Genomic DNA, 14,583 nt, shown 5'->3' on the forward strand with positions numbered 1-14,583 from the left:
TATTATTATTAGTTTATGTTGTTACTTGTTTGTACAAGTATTTATTTTTGGAATACACTATTTTTTTATTAAAGCGTACATACACTGAAAGTAGTATGTGTAACTGACTTTATATGACAGAAAAATTTACTTATATTCATGTATTTATAGAGTCATAGAGTCAAGTGTTAAACCCGGATTCAACTGTTTATTAATTACGTATAATGTAATGACTATTTACCTTTTTTGCATATGTTATTGAGAAACAAGCTGATTTTTAGGCAATAGTAATTATAGTTAAGTATAATAAAAAGTGGTTGGCTATCACCATAAATACAAAAGGCCACTTAGCAAGTTCAATGTGGCTAAATTGTTAAAGAGAAGTTCCTATTAGAGGTTGGATAGTCATTAGTTGAGAACCAAAAGAAGCTTAAGCAATTACACACAAAAAGTTGTAGAATAGACACATCAGAAGTTAGCTTGCTAGAAATGATACCGAAACGCTAGCTGATGTTTTACACAAAGTCTGATAATCTGTCACTTTGAAAACGGGAGGAGATTTTTTAATCATCTGCACCACCACTTTAGTCCCCTTCTTAATCTTCTGTTCCCGACACATCTTTTATATTCCATCCCTTATGTTGCACAGTCTAATCTAGTGACTTTTGGTCCTTTTAACATAGAGACATGACGGGTACTTTTTATCCATCCAAACATGAACTTTAGTTATCAGGCCCCAAGGAGCTCAAATGGGACCTTGCAAATCCCAACGGCACATTCTACAAAAATGATTGTATAGGAATGTAATGTGTATGTATGCATGAGAGTAATCAAGGCAAAACAATAACAAAGTAAAAGAAACTAACTTAGACGTAGACAAGAGTAATCAATTTAACATTATCATAATAGCAACTAATCAAACACCACATGCCTTACTCTACTTTATGTTCATGATGAAGCTACTCAATGTAATTCTTTTACTCTGGGGGGATCATGGGGGGGGGGGGGGGGGGGGGAAGGGGGGAGGGTACTTAATCAGTTATAAGTTTGTGTACCAAACTATATAAATGAATATCAGCTTCAAAACACCCATAATTAGACGCATTGACAAAATATATATATATATATATATATATATATATAAACCTTACTAATCTTCCTACTTTACTGTAGGGTTGCGTACAAGTTGCTATAAACTCCGGGCCTCCTCAGAGCCATCACCATCACTAGAACTCCAATCAGAGTCGTTACCATCGCTTGAATATATATAATATATATATATATATATATATATATATATATATATATAATATAAATATATATTATATATATATATATATGTATGTATATACATATATATGTATATACATATATATGTATATACAATATATATATATAATAGGAAAAATTGCCAGGAATAATCCGACCTTTGGCTCATCCGCCCAAAATAATCCCACCTTTTCGATTATTTTTAAATAATCCGACCTTTATACCCAATCCGCTCCCAATGGTCCTAAGTGACCGGTTACCTGTAAAAAAGGTAATTATTTTTTTTTTTTTGGTTTTAGAACACGTGTCACCATACAATTTCTTTACAATTTTAAATTAAAAAAATTGAAAAAAAAAAAATTGGCAGCAAGCCAGCCGCTCCTCCACAAGTCCCAGCCACCGCATCATCGTCGTCCACCAGCCCCATCTACCTGCTCCACCATCCCCAACTATCAAATCGAAGCTCAGGTCGTCGTCTGGCTATTGTAGGTGGTCTGGGCAGCTGAAATCAAGGCAGGGGAAAGTGAGGGAGGCCGAAATCGTAGCGGGGGAATATGGGAAGGCCGAACTCGAGCCGGAGAAAAGGGTGGGAGGCCGGAATCAAGATGGGGGAAGGGGAAATCTGCCAAAATCAGAACGGGGGAAGGGAGGGGCGTCGGGATCGGGCGGAGATGAGGTTTTCGAGGGTTTAGGGATGGTATTAATGGATTTTCGTGGATTGAGGGGTGGTTTTAATGGAGAAGGGGCCGAAATTTTTACGGTGGGAGGGCCGGGGTTGGTTGTTCGGTGGAGGATGATGGGGGTGTCGGCGTTTGGGGAGGGGGTCTGGGTGCTCAGAGCTGCTGGGCAGGAGTGGCTGGCATCTGGGCCGGCAGGTATGGGCGGCGGGGAGGTGGTTTACGCTGGTGGGGGCTTTTTCACATAATCAATTAATTTTTTTTTTAAACTTTTTTCCTTAAAAAAAATTATACTTTTTAAAATTTTTATTTTATTTGTTTTACCATTCATAGGCTGACACGTGTCAGGTGACTTGTTATAACAAGTTAGTTGACCGGTTGGGACCATTGGGAGCGGAATAGGTATAAAGGTCGGATTATTTAAAAATAATCGAAAGGTGGGATTATTTTGGGCGGATGAGCCAAAGGTCGGATTATTCCCGGCAATTTTTCCTATATATATATATATGTATATACATATATATACATATATACATATACATAATGGATTACTTAAACACAATAATAGCCATCAGTATGCATTGAATACACAGCAGAATTTCTAACAAAACTCAAACAAATAAGTCCTAGATAACTACCATTTTTCATCAATAACAAAATATTCAGTGCCCAACATTCACATTCTGTTACAGATACATACACATAGAGGTCCAACAAACTTCATAATTTGGTTCAAACATGGTACACTCTAAATTACCTCTAACTTGGTCCATGCGTGCATTAAGTGAAACCAAATCTCTCCTAACTCAGTTATCATGCACAACGAATGTATAAGACTTATATTGACAGTGTTCCATCACATGTACAGAAATATTCTTCTTAAGTAATCTAAATATACATATATTAGTGACTTAATGTAGCAAGTTTCAGAATTTTTTAGAATGGCTACAAGTTAAACCTTGAAATCCAAGACACAGAAGTATAATAATGGTCTGGGGATTAACTTGTTTACTCAAGGCAAGGTATTTATTTCCAATGGGTAGCGAATTAAACAGATACAAGATCCTTACATATATTACTAATTTTTTCTATACAGAGCCTAATCAACTAATAACCAAAGCATATGGATAATTAAATTAAATAACATGCATCAAAATATATTAAAAAAAAAAAGGAAAAAGCCTAAATACAAAAATTGAAGTTTAGATCGAGAACTAAACCATATAAATTTAAATATATATATTAATGGCGTAATGGGCAGCGAATTAAACAGATACAAGATCCTTACATATATTGAGCCTAATTAACTAATAACCAAAAACATATGTAAAATTAAAATAAATAACATGCATCAAAATATATATTAAAAAAAGGCCTAAATACAAAAGTTGAAGTTTAGATCGAGAACTAAACCATATAATTTTAAAAATATATGTTAATGACGTAATGGATAGCGAATTGAACAGATACAAGATCCTTACATATATTGTGCCTAATCAACTAATAACCAAAGCATATGTGTAATTAAAATAAATAACATGCATCAAAATATATTAAAAAAAAAAAAGCCTAAATACAAAATTTGAAGTTTAGATCGACAACAAAACCATATAATTTTTTTTTAAAACAAACAATCTTATTTTAAAAAAATTCAGATTCTTTAAACAAAAATGCAAACGACATTTACAATACTAACCAAAATTCTAAAAGACATGCATCAATTAAATGTTTCTTTAAATTAAATCATAGAAAAAAATACGAAAGGAGTTTTTACAAAAAGAGTAAAAGGCCTAGTAATTTAGCCAGTTCATAGTACAGATTGAATTTCTACCTAAACCAAATACTGTAACTTACAAACAATAAAATTAAGATAAAAAATTAATATTCAGCAATTGAAACAAGTAGCTTTGCCTCGGAAAAAAAAAAAAAAAAAAAAAAAAAAAAAAAAAAAAAAGTAGCTTAATTGAGGTTTAATTTTAAGGACAGAACAACTAACAATACTCTAGATCTGGGTCTACTTTGGTCCAATAATTGCCTTAAGTTGTAGTTGTATACCTGAAGTAGAGATTTTGCCTAACGATCTAAAAGGGCAAACTATTGACCGCCTTTTAGGAAGTCCGCAACTGGAGGTCGACCACCGTTGTTTTAATCAGCGCCTGAATAAATGGACAAATCAAAATTGTGAGAGAATTTTGAGGAGGAGGGTTTTAACAGGTAGTGGGTGTAGATGAGAAAAAAGGAGAAGATTAAAAGGTAAAGTATTTTTTTTGTATATATATAAAGGGGATATTAAAAGGTAGAGTACTCCGTAACTCTGTGTGACGTTTTGTTTTATTTATACTTCGTATTTTATCTCTATTTGTTTATTTTTTTTTATTTTTTTGGGGGGGATAGAAACGTCTAGCTCTTTTTTTTTGGGGGGGGGGGGTTAAAAGGTAGTGCATCTTTCTATAATATTACTCGTACTGTACTAGAGCTGATCAAATGTCGGGCCGGGCCGAGTTTAGGCAGGGCCAGAGCATATGTTTTCTGCCCAAATTGTCGGGCCGGGCCAGGAATCGGGCCAGGACACTGCTGCCCAAACCCGTATTAGTCGGGCCATTTTGGGCCTGCCTATATAAACTCCAAAATTTATTACTTTTTAGTATTTAGAGTTTATTTTTTGCATAAAACATTAAACTAAACAATTTCAACTAAATTAATAAAAATAAACAATGAGTACTATACTACAATGATTCAATCCAATATCCAACAAAGTTTAAGTTTAGTAGTTTACAAACAAAATAAAAAAATGTCCAAACAAACAATATTGAAAATTATACAACACTAAAATTTCATTATAAAACTAGTCAATTTGAACTGTGTCAATATGAACTTTGTGTTGCTCATCTTCATAATTAGCATCTTGAGTTGAGAAAATATTTGACCCACCTTGAAAAAATAGAAAAAAAATATATAAAGGTTAGTTGAATGTTCAATAATAAGAAAAATACAATAACATTAAAAAGAAACAAAACATCACCTAAAGAGAAGCCTTTTGCATGAAGACAATCCTCATAGCAAGCAAGAGATTCAATTGTCATGGAATTTAGTGAAGCTCTCCATGGATTAATTAGCTTCTTACCCATACTAAAAGCCGACTCGGAAGGAACGGAAGAAATAGGAATGGCTAATATATCACGAGCCAATGCCGCAAGTTGTGGATATCGATGTGCCCCATTATTTTTCCACCAACCCAACACATCAATTTTGGAATTATAATCAACATTCTTTTCTTCCAAATAGAGATCAAGTTGAGCTTTATCCTCCACGTGATGTTGTTGACTACTCATCCAGGAACCAAAATTAGTCATCCTATCATTACCAAAAGGAAAAGAATCACGTGGCGCTCTATTACCATGACTAACCTCACCACTTTCACCAACACCCCCACCATCAACACCTCTATACTCCTTAAGTGAATTGCATAACATACATTTCACCTCCATAAAGAGTAATGAAAGAATAATATTCAACAAATTTCAACTTGTAACGAGGATCCAAAACACATGCACAAGACAACAAAGTATGATAATCTGACCAATACTTGTCAAATTTCTTTTACATTGCTTTCACCATGTTAATTAAAAATGAATGTGGCCCATTTGCAGCTTCAAGTAACATGCATTGAATATCCCAAACTCCCTTGAAATAAATGTTTGCAGTTGGGGTTTTATAAGAAGAGAATTCATTTGTGACATCATAAAAAAGCTTCAAAAAGTCATGAATCACCGACACTTTATTCCATTCATCATCATCAATAAGATACATTTTTATCCCACTATCCTTTTCTACTACATGATCAATTGCCGCGCTAAAATAAAGAGCACGATCAAGCATCAAGTAAGTTGAATTCCACCTAACACAACAATCACCTCGAATTCTTTTTTTAGGATCCAAATGATAAGTTTGTTGTGCAATTTCATAAAACTTTTTCTTCTTTGGAATGGAGTACCTAAGATGCTTACCAATTGCTCTAATCTTATCCACCACACTATCAATGAGCTTAAGACCATCTTGCACAATCAAGTTTATGATATGACAACAACAACGAATTTGGAAATATTCACCGGAAAACAAAAGCTCCTTTCCATTCCTCACAAGTTGTCTCTTAATTTGATTAGCCATAGTGTTATTGTAGGATGCATTATCCAACGTAAATGACCCTACTTTTCCATCAATTTTCCATTTAGCCAAACAAAGAGAAACATCCTCGGCTATACTAATCCCATCAAAAGGATGTGTTAATGCACCAAATCTAATAATTCTTTTTTGCAACTTCCAATTAACATCAATCCAACGGGCGGTTATGCAAATATACTCATCCTGTGTACTATCGTTTCTCCAATTATCCGAAGTAAAACAAATTCTACCACAAGCATTTTGCAAATCACATTCAACAAGTTTTCTTTCCTCTTCTTAATACTTTAATGCATCTCTTCTTAATGTGTGTCTACTCAATACTTTATAGCTAGGACAAGCAATTGAAAGCATGTGTTTAAAACCAGATTCTTCAATAGTTGCAAACGAATGAGCTCCAGCAACAATAAACATACAAATGGCTTTTCTAAGTTCATCGGGATCAATTTAGGATGTTTTAAAGACATGGTTTGACCTCCATAACTACAATCAGCACCAAGCAAAAATTTTGTAATAGAAGCATTATTTTTTGCAACACATTTATTAAGATGTCTTCTTCAATGGGAAGTTCCATTGGTAGATTTGGCACTAAAAATTTGTTTACAATGCTTACATTTGGCTTTGGTTTCATTCTTGACTGAAGTTTCAAGCTTCTCCATATCATTCCAAACTGTCGATCGACCATCACGCACACTAGCATCTTCCTCTTCTTTAACTCCAACATCATCATCATTAATTTCTCGTTTTTTACTTGCCGTGGACTTAACCATGATTGTAAAATACAATCTGCCAAACACACTAAAGAAAAGAAACAAAAACAGAAACTTTAAATATGATAAAACATCAAATAAAATTATAAAAAAAAGTAGCAACAAAAAGAAAAAAAAAATCTACAACTAAGCAGTAAGCATAATTGAAAATTATAACACTAATTGTAAAAAAAAAACGACATTGTACGAAATGAAATTGTAAGTAATGTATTACTTGCCATGGAAAATTATAAAAATAGTAGCAACAAAAAAAAAGGACAAAATGAAACAACAATTAAATAACATTATAACACTAATTGTCTAATAGTAGTACCAATTTTGTAAAAAAAAAAAAAAAAAACAGCAGCAAGATTTCAAAAATAACCAAATTAACAGAGCAAGTGGTCGAAAATTAAGAAAAAAAAAACGAAATTGTAAGCAATGCAATTACCTGGTATAGATCCACAATAATTGTTAGCCTTTTTTTGATAATTAGTTAATGTATTTTCCTTGATAATTGACTAGGAAGAAGGAGGAAATGAAAAAGAAAGTAAGAAGATGGAGAAGAAGGGTGACGGCTGCTAGAGTAAGAAAATAAAGAAGTAGGGTTTTTTTTTTATTACTTGATAGTTGATAAGTTAACAGGTATGTGAAATTGTGAAAATGTGAACATGTGGCAAATTCGGGCCGGGTCGGGCCAGACCTGTTGCCCAGACCCGTCCAAAACAAATCGGGCCTCCATTCCTTTGCCCAAACCCGAAATTCGGGCCTAATATTATATTACTGCCCAAACCTGGTCAAATTTCGGGTCGGGTCAGGCCGGGCTAGACTTGATCAGCTCTATACTGTACTATACAAACCTTCTAGATTCACTCAATGATGCAATTTATTGTATTTTTGACGGCATCACTCAATCTAATTTGTACACTACCCATGTATGACATAGTACCATGACGTCAAACAAGTTTAATAGTAAAAGTTATGCAAAATATTTTTTTTTTTTAAAAAATTAGAATTCAAACATAATATTACTCGTAACATTATTGACATCTTTTAGGGTAAGTTTATCCCCAGACCGAGACTCTTGATTCAGACGCTACCACGTCAGCTTTCCACTAAGCTTAAATTAATTTTTAATTATAAGACTCATACAAGACTTTCTCCACTTATAACACTTTATTCTAAGACGCACTCCAGATTATTCACTATATATATAACTACTCCCTCTTTTTATATATATATATGCATCAATTTGACCGGCACATTTGCCGAGACATTACTTTGACAATTAATATCTTTAATTGTGCATTAGTAAAGATTATAACAAAATTACATTATTAAACTAGACAGTATGACAGTTCTAATGATATATTATATAATAACATTTATTTATTTTTAAGAGGTGAAAAAATTTAATCAACTCATGGTATGTGAATAGTGCAATTGTAAAAGTGATGCATATTAAAAAAAAAAAGTTGGCAGCTCTTTATTGGCCGACAATAAAAAGTCATATTGCTTTTTGTAAATTTGTAGAGTCTTAAATTGAGTTTTAGAATCCAAAACACATCTTCATCCTCCCTATAGTCTTGCACCACTTTATTGCAAAAATTTTATAGTCTTGTACGTGAGTCTTGAGTCTTCCTTCAAAAAAAAAAAAAACGCGAGTCTTGAGTCAAGACTCCACGTGGACTCACCAATTAACTCAAACCTTATGTTTAAGCGAAACATTATCTATACTTCTATAGTACTATGTAGTGAGAAAACACTTCTTCATCGATTAATTTTGTTTTTACTAAAATACCCTTTGTTTCGGGGTTTTCTGATGTCCTGCGGGAGAGTTACAATTCCGAGACTGGAACCGGACGCCTGTACCTGCAAAATAACGGAGACTCCTGGGAGCTCCGCCTCCAACGGTCAAGTTAGTACTTGATTAAGGAGTAATTAATGCGGAAATTAAAGTGATAAGGTCTCTCTAGGTGAGAGTGATTAACGTAGGTAATCTGCTTTGTTAGCGAGATCAGCCGGTTATTACTGTGTGTAATTAATGTGTTTTTTCCGTAATGTTTCTGTGTTTTTTTTGTAATCCCCCTTAATGAGGATTAAGGGAGGTATTTATAACCTTGGAAAACGTGCCCATCCTAGGTTTAGGTAAGCCTAGGGCCGATTGGGCTTCCCTCGGAAGTTGGACCTGGGTGGCCGGTTTCTCCATTAGGCATGGAGTATGCCACATGTCTTGACATAACAGGTCCAAGGTGGACGAATAAGCGCGTGCCACGTGGGAAGCCCTGGCTGTTCCAACTGGGGGACACTTGGCAGGACCTGATTGGTCCACGTGGCGCATTCCGATTGGTGGGAGCAAAATCCCCTAATCATTTGCCCCTCACAGGTGGCACGTGATTGGTCACGTGTTACCTGTGACAGGTGTCGCACTGTAACAGGCGAGGGCCTGCTACAGGTGTCAGTCGGCGAAAGGACGAGAGATTTTCCCGCCCAAATTTTGAATTCTGAAAGTGACCCTTTGCCTTCTCACTTCGCCTATATAAGGGAGAGTTGTCTTGAGTCATTTTCACACTTTGAGAACTTTTTGAGAACATTCGGACCCTTGAACTTGCTCTGACATTTTGGACCTTTTCTGCCTACCGCCTGTTCTGACAAGCCGACTGCACCGGATTTCCAGAACTTCATCAACCGTCACTCGTTCAGGTAACTCAGTTCTCTTACTCTTAATTTTCTTTTTATTTTCTGAAATGGCACCACGGAAGCACACGACACGACCTAGGTTAGTGATCAGCCGGTCACCGGGGACGGCTGAATCTAGGACTAGGAGTGCCGCCTGCCCTTTTCCGGACCCATCTTTGCCCTTTATACAAAGTCCAACTGTTTCTGTGTCTATGCAGAGCAGGATGGCCAGAACGAAAAAGACAGCTAGGATCTCAAATTCAGACGGCTCCTCCCACAGGGTGCCGCTTAGTGAAACATCTGACCAGGCGCCAGATGTGGAAGTGAAACAAGGCGGCCTGGATGCCGGCAATTCTGTGGGGGGAGTCATAGTGACCCCTTCCCATTTAACAGTTAACAAATCTGCTCCTTTTCAAAGAGAGGAGGCGGGCCCCTCCGGGAGAGGGGAGGAGTCGTCCTCTTCAGACTCGTCGGAGGACGATTCCGAGTCAAGCTCTTCTGGCCATGCTTCTTTGGGTACAGAAGAGAAAAACAGCCGCCTGCAAGAGGCGAGACTTTCTCACGCAGTTGAGAAGGGGGACAATTGGGCGGAACCATCCGCCTCTTACCGAGAGCTAAATACCCCCTACTACTGCACGGTACCTCGGGGCCGAATCACAGCCATGCAAGAGAAAGTGGAGAGCTTTATTGCAAACCACACCATGGGCCCCGACTTTCTAGTGTTTGTGCCGGATCCAGAAGACACAGTCGTCTGGCCGGCTGGTTCCAGTTATGAAAGCGCCTGCTTTGGCTGCTACGAGGCGGCCATCAAGGCAGGGCTTCGCTTCCCATTACATCCGGCTGTTCAGCGGATTTTGGATGGGTATGAGTTGGGGTTATGGCAGTTAGCCCCAAACTCCTGGGTCAACGTACTCGGCTATGTGGCCGGGTGCGAACTGCACGGGGTGGAGCCGAGCTTCGAGGCTTTCGCCCATATGAACTATCTCAGCCGGACCCCTAAGACAGGCGGTACCGGCTGGTATCAATTGACAAGCCACAGGGGCTACCTCATGACAAGAGGTAAAGCAAACAAGTGGAATGACTGGCGGAGCACCTTCCTCATCATTGAGAGTTCAGACATTGAGCAGAACAAGAGCTTCAATAGGTGGAACAGGAATCCGCCCCTTCTTGCAGGCGGCCGTAGCATGCCGCCTGTTCCCCCAAGGCTAAGAAAGAGATCCTTGATAAAGGACTCTTTAAAGTAGAGTCGAGGGTTGACTCTACTTCAGGGGTACGAGAGCAAGTACCCCTGCACTGCGTCCCGAGCTTCAAGTGGCTCTATGACGAGTACTTTTTGGCTGCCTGCGGCCTCAGCAGTCGGTGCTCAAGAGGTAGTCGGCCTGTCGAATACTCTGTTGTTCCATACATTTGTTGTTTCTTTTATTAACTTTGCTGTTTGTTTTTGCAGCTGACGCCATGAGCAAAATCACCGCCTCCAAGACTGCGGCGGCCATGTTGCGGGCCTCTATTATGCAACAAGCTTCAACCGACTCCCCCAAGAAGGGGGCACCCTTGGTGAGCTCCGAACCTTTCACCCTCTTTTTGGAGTGTTTATGCATATACTGACTTTTTTCTTCTTTTTTAGACGGGTTCTCCAAGAGCTTCATCTTCCCAACAGCCGGACCCCAAGGCCCGGAAGACGACTGTTGGGAGCTCTCCTGATTCTGCCAGGAAACAGGTGGCGGCTGAGAAACAGCCGACCACTTCTTCTAAAACTCCAACTGGGCCGCCTAGAGGTATGAAGTTGTCCTTGTAAATTTTAGACTTGCTCCCTTTGTTACTAAGTCTAATCCGTTTGTTTATGCTTGATGTAGCCGGCCCCCAGGAGCCTGACTTGGTAGAGATGGCCAAGTCTATGATCAGGGCAGTTCCTCCAGCTGAAAGGGAGGCGGTCAGGGGTGTCGGCACCCTTGACCTTGACGGGATTGCAGGGGTCCTTGCTGAGGTATACTTAGCATATTTTTTAGTATTTGAATTTCTGGACGCCTGTTTTCTTTTATGTTTGGAAACTGACGCCTGTTTTTTTGTACTTAGGCCCTGCTCCGAGTTAACGGCCTTTGCAAGCCGCTTGATCGGAAGAACAAAGAGGTAAAGGCTGCAAAAGCTATGGCCGCCTCTAACTGTGATAAGGCAATGTTTCAAATTGCCCAAAATGAAGTACTGACCATTGATATTCTTTATTATCAGGCGCAGGCTACCGCCGCTGTTCGGGCTCAGTTAGAGGCGGCCCAGAAGAAGAATGACGAGCTGGAGGCGACCATCACAAATCTCAAGGCCGAGCTGAAACCTCTTCGCCTGAAAATGTACTCTTACGAAGCCATGGAGAAATCCTTGGCCAGCGTAAAGGAACGCCTGGTGACCCAGGAGAAGAGTCTTACCCAAGAGCTCTCGGAAAAGGCCGAGCAAGAGAAGAAAGAGCTGGTCCGGGAGATGATGGAAGACTCCGTTCAAATCCAGCGCATGACCTAGGGCCGCCTCTTCCCCAGTGCCGACTTTGCCTCTTGGGAAAGAACGTACCGCCAGTGTTCGGATACATATAATCAAGAGATCCTGGCGGCTTCTGAAGAAGAGGCGTTGGGGGAAGCGTTGGAGGAGGAGGAGCCGGTAGTGGCGCTTGTGCCGCTTGGGGGTAAGGCATCAAAAAAGGATGCAGCTGAAGCCGAGTCCAGCAAGAAGAGTGCTGACCAGGCGGCAGCTGCTAATACTGAACTGCCCCCTTCTTAAGCTTTATGTATTCTTTCCACGGCCTGCGTGCCGTTTGCTTTGTATTTACCCGGCCAGGGGGCCGGGGCTTTGAATATTTTGCTGGTCTTTAATGACCGGCTTATTTTTAATGAATTTTTGTTTTGCTTCAAATTTGTCTAAGTATTCCATATCTGATATCCAATTGTTCACTAGACCGACTGTTTTACATGGCCGAACGTTGCAGACAGGTACGGATAGTTAGTACGCCGCCTATGCCCCTGGACGACTGGTTGTCTGTTTCCAGGATAGACGATCAGTCGGCCATTTATCCAATCAGTATTCGAACTATTTTGTCTGGATCCTTTTTAGGCAGGCGGTCCTGTCATTTGTAAATTTAACCAAGTAGGAAAGTGGTCTGACCAAGTAAATAGAGTATTACCTAGTCGCCAAGGAACTGAGTAGTAGAGATAACAAGCGGCGGGTACCGGTTGTTTCCCTTTAATGCCAATGTTTGTTGGCTTTTAACTCATAATTTGTTAACCTAGCAAGAGTAGTGGTTGAGAGCCCCTGTTTGTTAAAAACAGGCGGACGACTCATACCTTTTAGGCTCCATACTAAGTTGAGTGAATATTAAGTTAACATAGGAGTTACTTAGTCTTCGTCACAATCTAGATTGAGTAGTAGAGGTACCAGGCGGCGGATGCCGGCTGATCCCCTTGATTTGCCAATGTTTGTGGGCTATTAACTCAATAGGTTACCTAGTAGGAATAGGGGTTTGAGTGCCCCTGTTAGCCAAAAAACAGGTGGTCTACTCAAACCTTTTAGGTTCCATACCAAATTTGAGGGAGTGACTATGAGTTAACGTTGGAGTTACTCAGTCGCCGTCACTTTTGCTTGAGAAGTAGAGGTACCAGGCGGCGTAGGCCGGCTAGACCCCTTGATTCGCCAATGTTTGTTGGCTATTAACTCAATAGGTACCCCCTGCATTTATCCCAAGTAATACAGGCGGTCATCTGACTCAGATGTCAACTGCTACCACTGGTTTGGTTAGTGATAGAGTTATCCTTGTCTCAAAAACGGCTACGTGGTTGCCCTTGGGGACAGTCGTATAGGTGTCGTGCAATTAGTTTATAGAACAATGTTCCACCCAAAAGGGAGCTGCTCTCTGCGACGAATTTCATCCGGAGGGATGCCATCGGACGCCTGCTATGATGTTGGGACAGGTCGTATTAGTTTTGTAGATTTGATCAGTTGGCTTGGCGCCTGGTCTGATCATTCGGCCTGTGGCCTTGGTAAGTTCTTGGTGAACGTAGGTGCTAAGTAAAAGGAGGGTAGCCGCCTGTTAGGCACAGGGTCGGCCAGGCCCTAATCTTTTTAGCTAAGTATTAGGGGGGTGGCTATGTGTTTGGAACCAGTCGGCCATCTTCTTATGGAAAGTAGCCGACTATATGCCCAGACGACATGCCCCTATTATGAGTAAAATACTCAATGGAGAGTAGCCGACTGTAAAGGTACAGACGGCATGCCCCTCTGAAGATAGAGTGAAAAACTCAATGGAGAGTAGCCGACTGTAAAGGTACAGACGGCATGCCCCTCGTAGTACAAAATTGAATAGTAAGTGCAAACTTTTATTAAGTAGCTCTTTACTTTACATCATTCAAAAGAAATATTTCTTAAGATTATCTACATTCCAAGTTCGAGGCAACGGTTGTCCGTCTGGTGTTTCCAGACGGTAGGTACCGTCCCTGACTTCCTCATAGATTCGGTACGGTCCTTCCCAGTTGGGAGTTAGTTTACCAGACTCATTAGCCCTACCAACTGCTTCCATTTTTCTAAGTACAAAGTCCCCTACTTTGAGTGGACGCCTGTGTACTTTTTTGTTGTATGATCTAGTCATTCTCAGGCGATAGATTTCATGGCGCAAGACAGCATTGCCCCTCTTTTCAGGAAGTGAGTCTAATGCCAGGCGCATGGCTTCCCAGTTTGCCTCTTCGTCATATAGCATTACTCGAAGAGTCGGCTCGTAGTGTTCTATTGGAAGAACAGCTTCCGCACCATAAGTTAGGAGGAATGGAGTTTCTCCAGTCGCCCCTTTTTCAGTCGTCCTAATGGCCCAGAGAACATGTGGTAGTTCATCCGCCCATAGGCCGCCTGCTCGTTCAATCTTTTTCTTGAGACCGTCTGAGATGATTTTATTAAAGGCTTCTACCTGGCCGTTTGCTTGTGGACGGCCGACAGATGCAAAGTAGTTTGCAATTCCTTGGTCACCCAACCAGCTTTTGAGAACAGACGTCTCAAATTGGGGACCATTATCAAAAACCATAGAC

General features: G+C 39.7%; 2 long non-coding RNA genes across 2 annotated transcripts; both read right to left on the reverse strand.

Annotated features, from left to right (window-relative positions):
- Positions 1-417: 417 nt before the first annotated feature.
- Positions 418-4,065, reverse strand: LOC110696822. Its single transcript, XR_002506396.1, has 2 exons — positions 3,981-4,065; positions 418-758 (listed from the first exon to the last, which is right to left on the reverse strand). It is a non-coding gene; the product is annotated as an uncharacterized LOC110696822 (long non-coding RNA).
- Positions 4,066-6,527: 2,462 nt separating this feature from the next.
- LOC110696823 lies at positions 6,528-7,472 on the reverse strand. Its single transcript, XR_002506397.1, has 2 exons — positions 7,305-7,472; positions 6,528-6,902 (listed from the first exon to the last, which is right to left on the reverse strand). It is a non-coding gene; the product is annotated as an uncharacterized LOC110696823 (long non-coding RNA).
- Between the last annotated feature and the right edge of the window lie 7,111 nt (positions 7,473-14,583).

The sequence above is a fragment of the Chenopodium quinoa genome, unplaced genomic scaffold (genome assembly GCF_001683475.1).
Source record: "Chenopodium quinoa cultivar QQ74 unplaced genomic scaffold, ASM168347v1, whole genome shotgun sequence".
Lineage (NCBI taxonomy): Eukaryota > Viridiplantae > Streptophyta > Magnoliopsida > Caryophyllales > Amaranthaceae > Chenopodium > Chenopodium quinoa.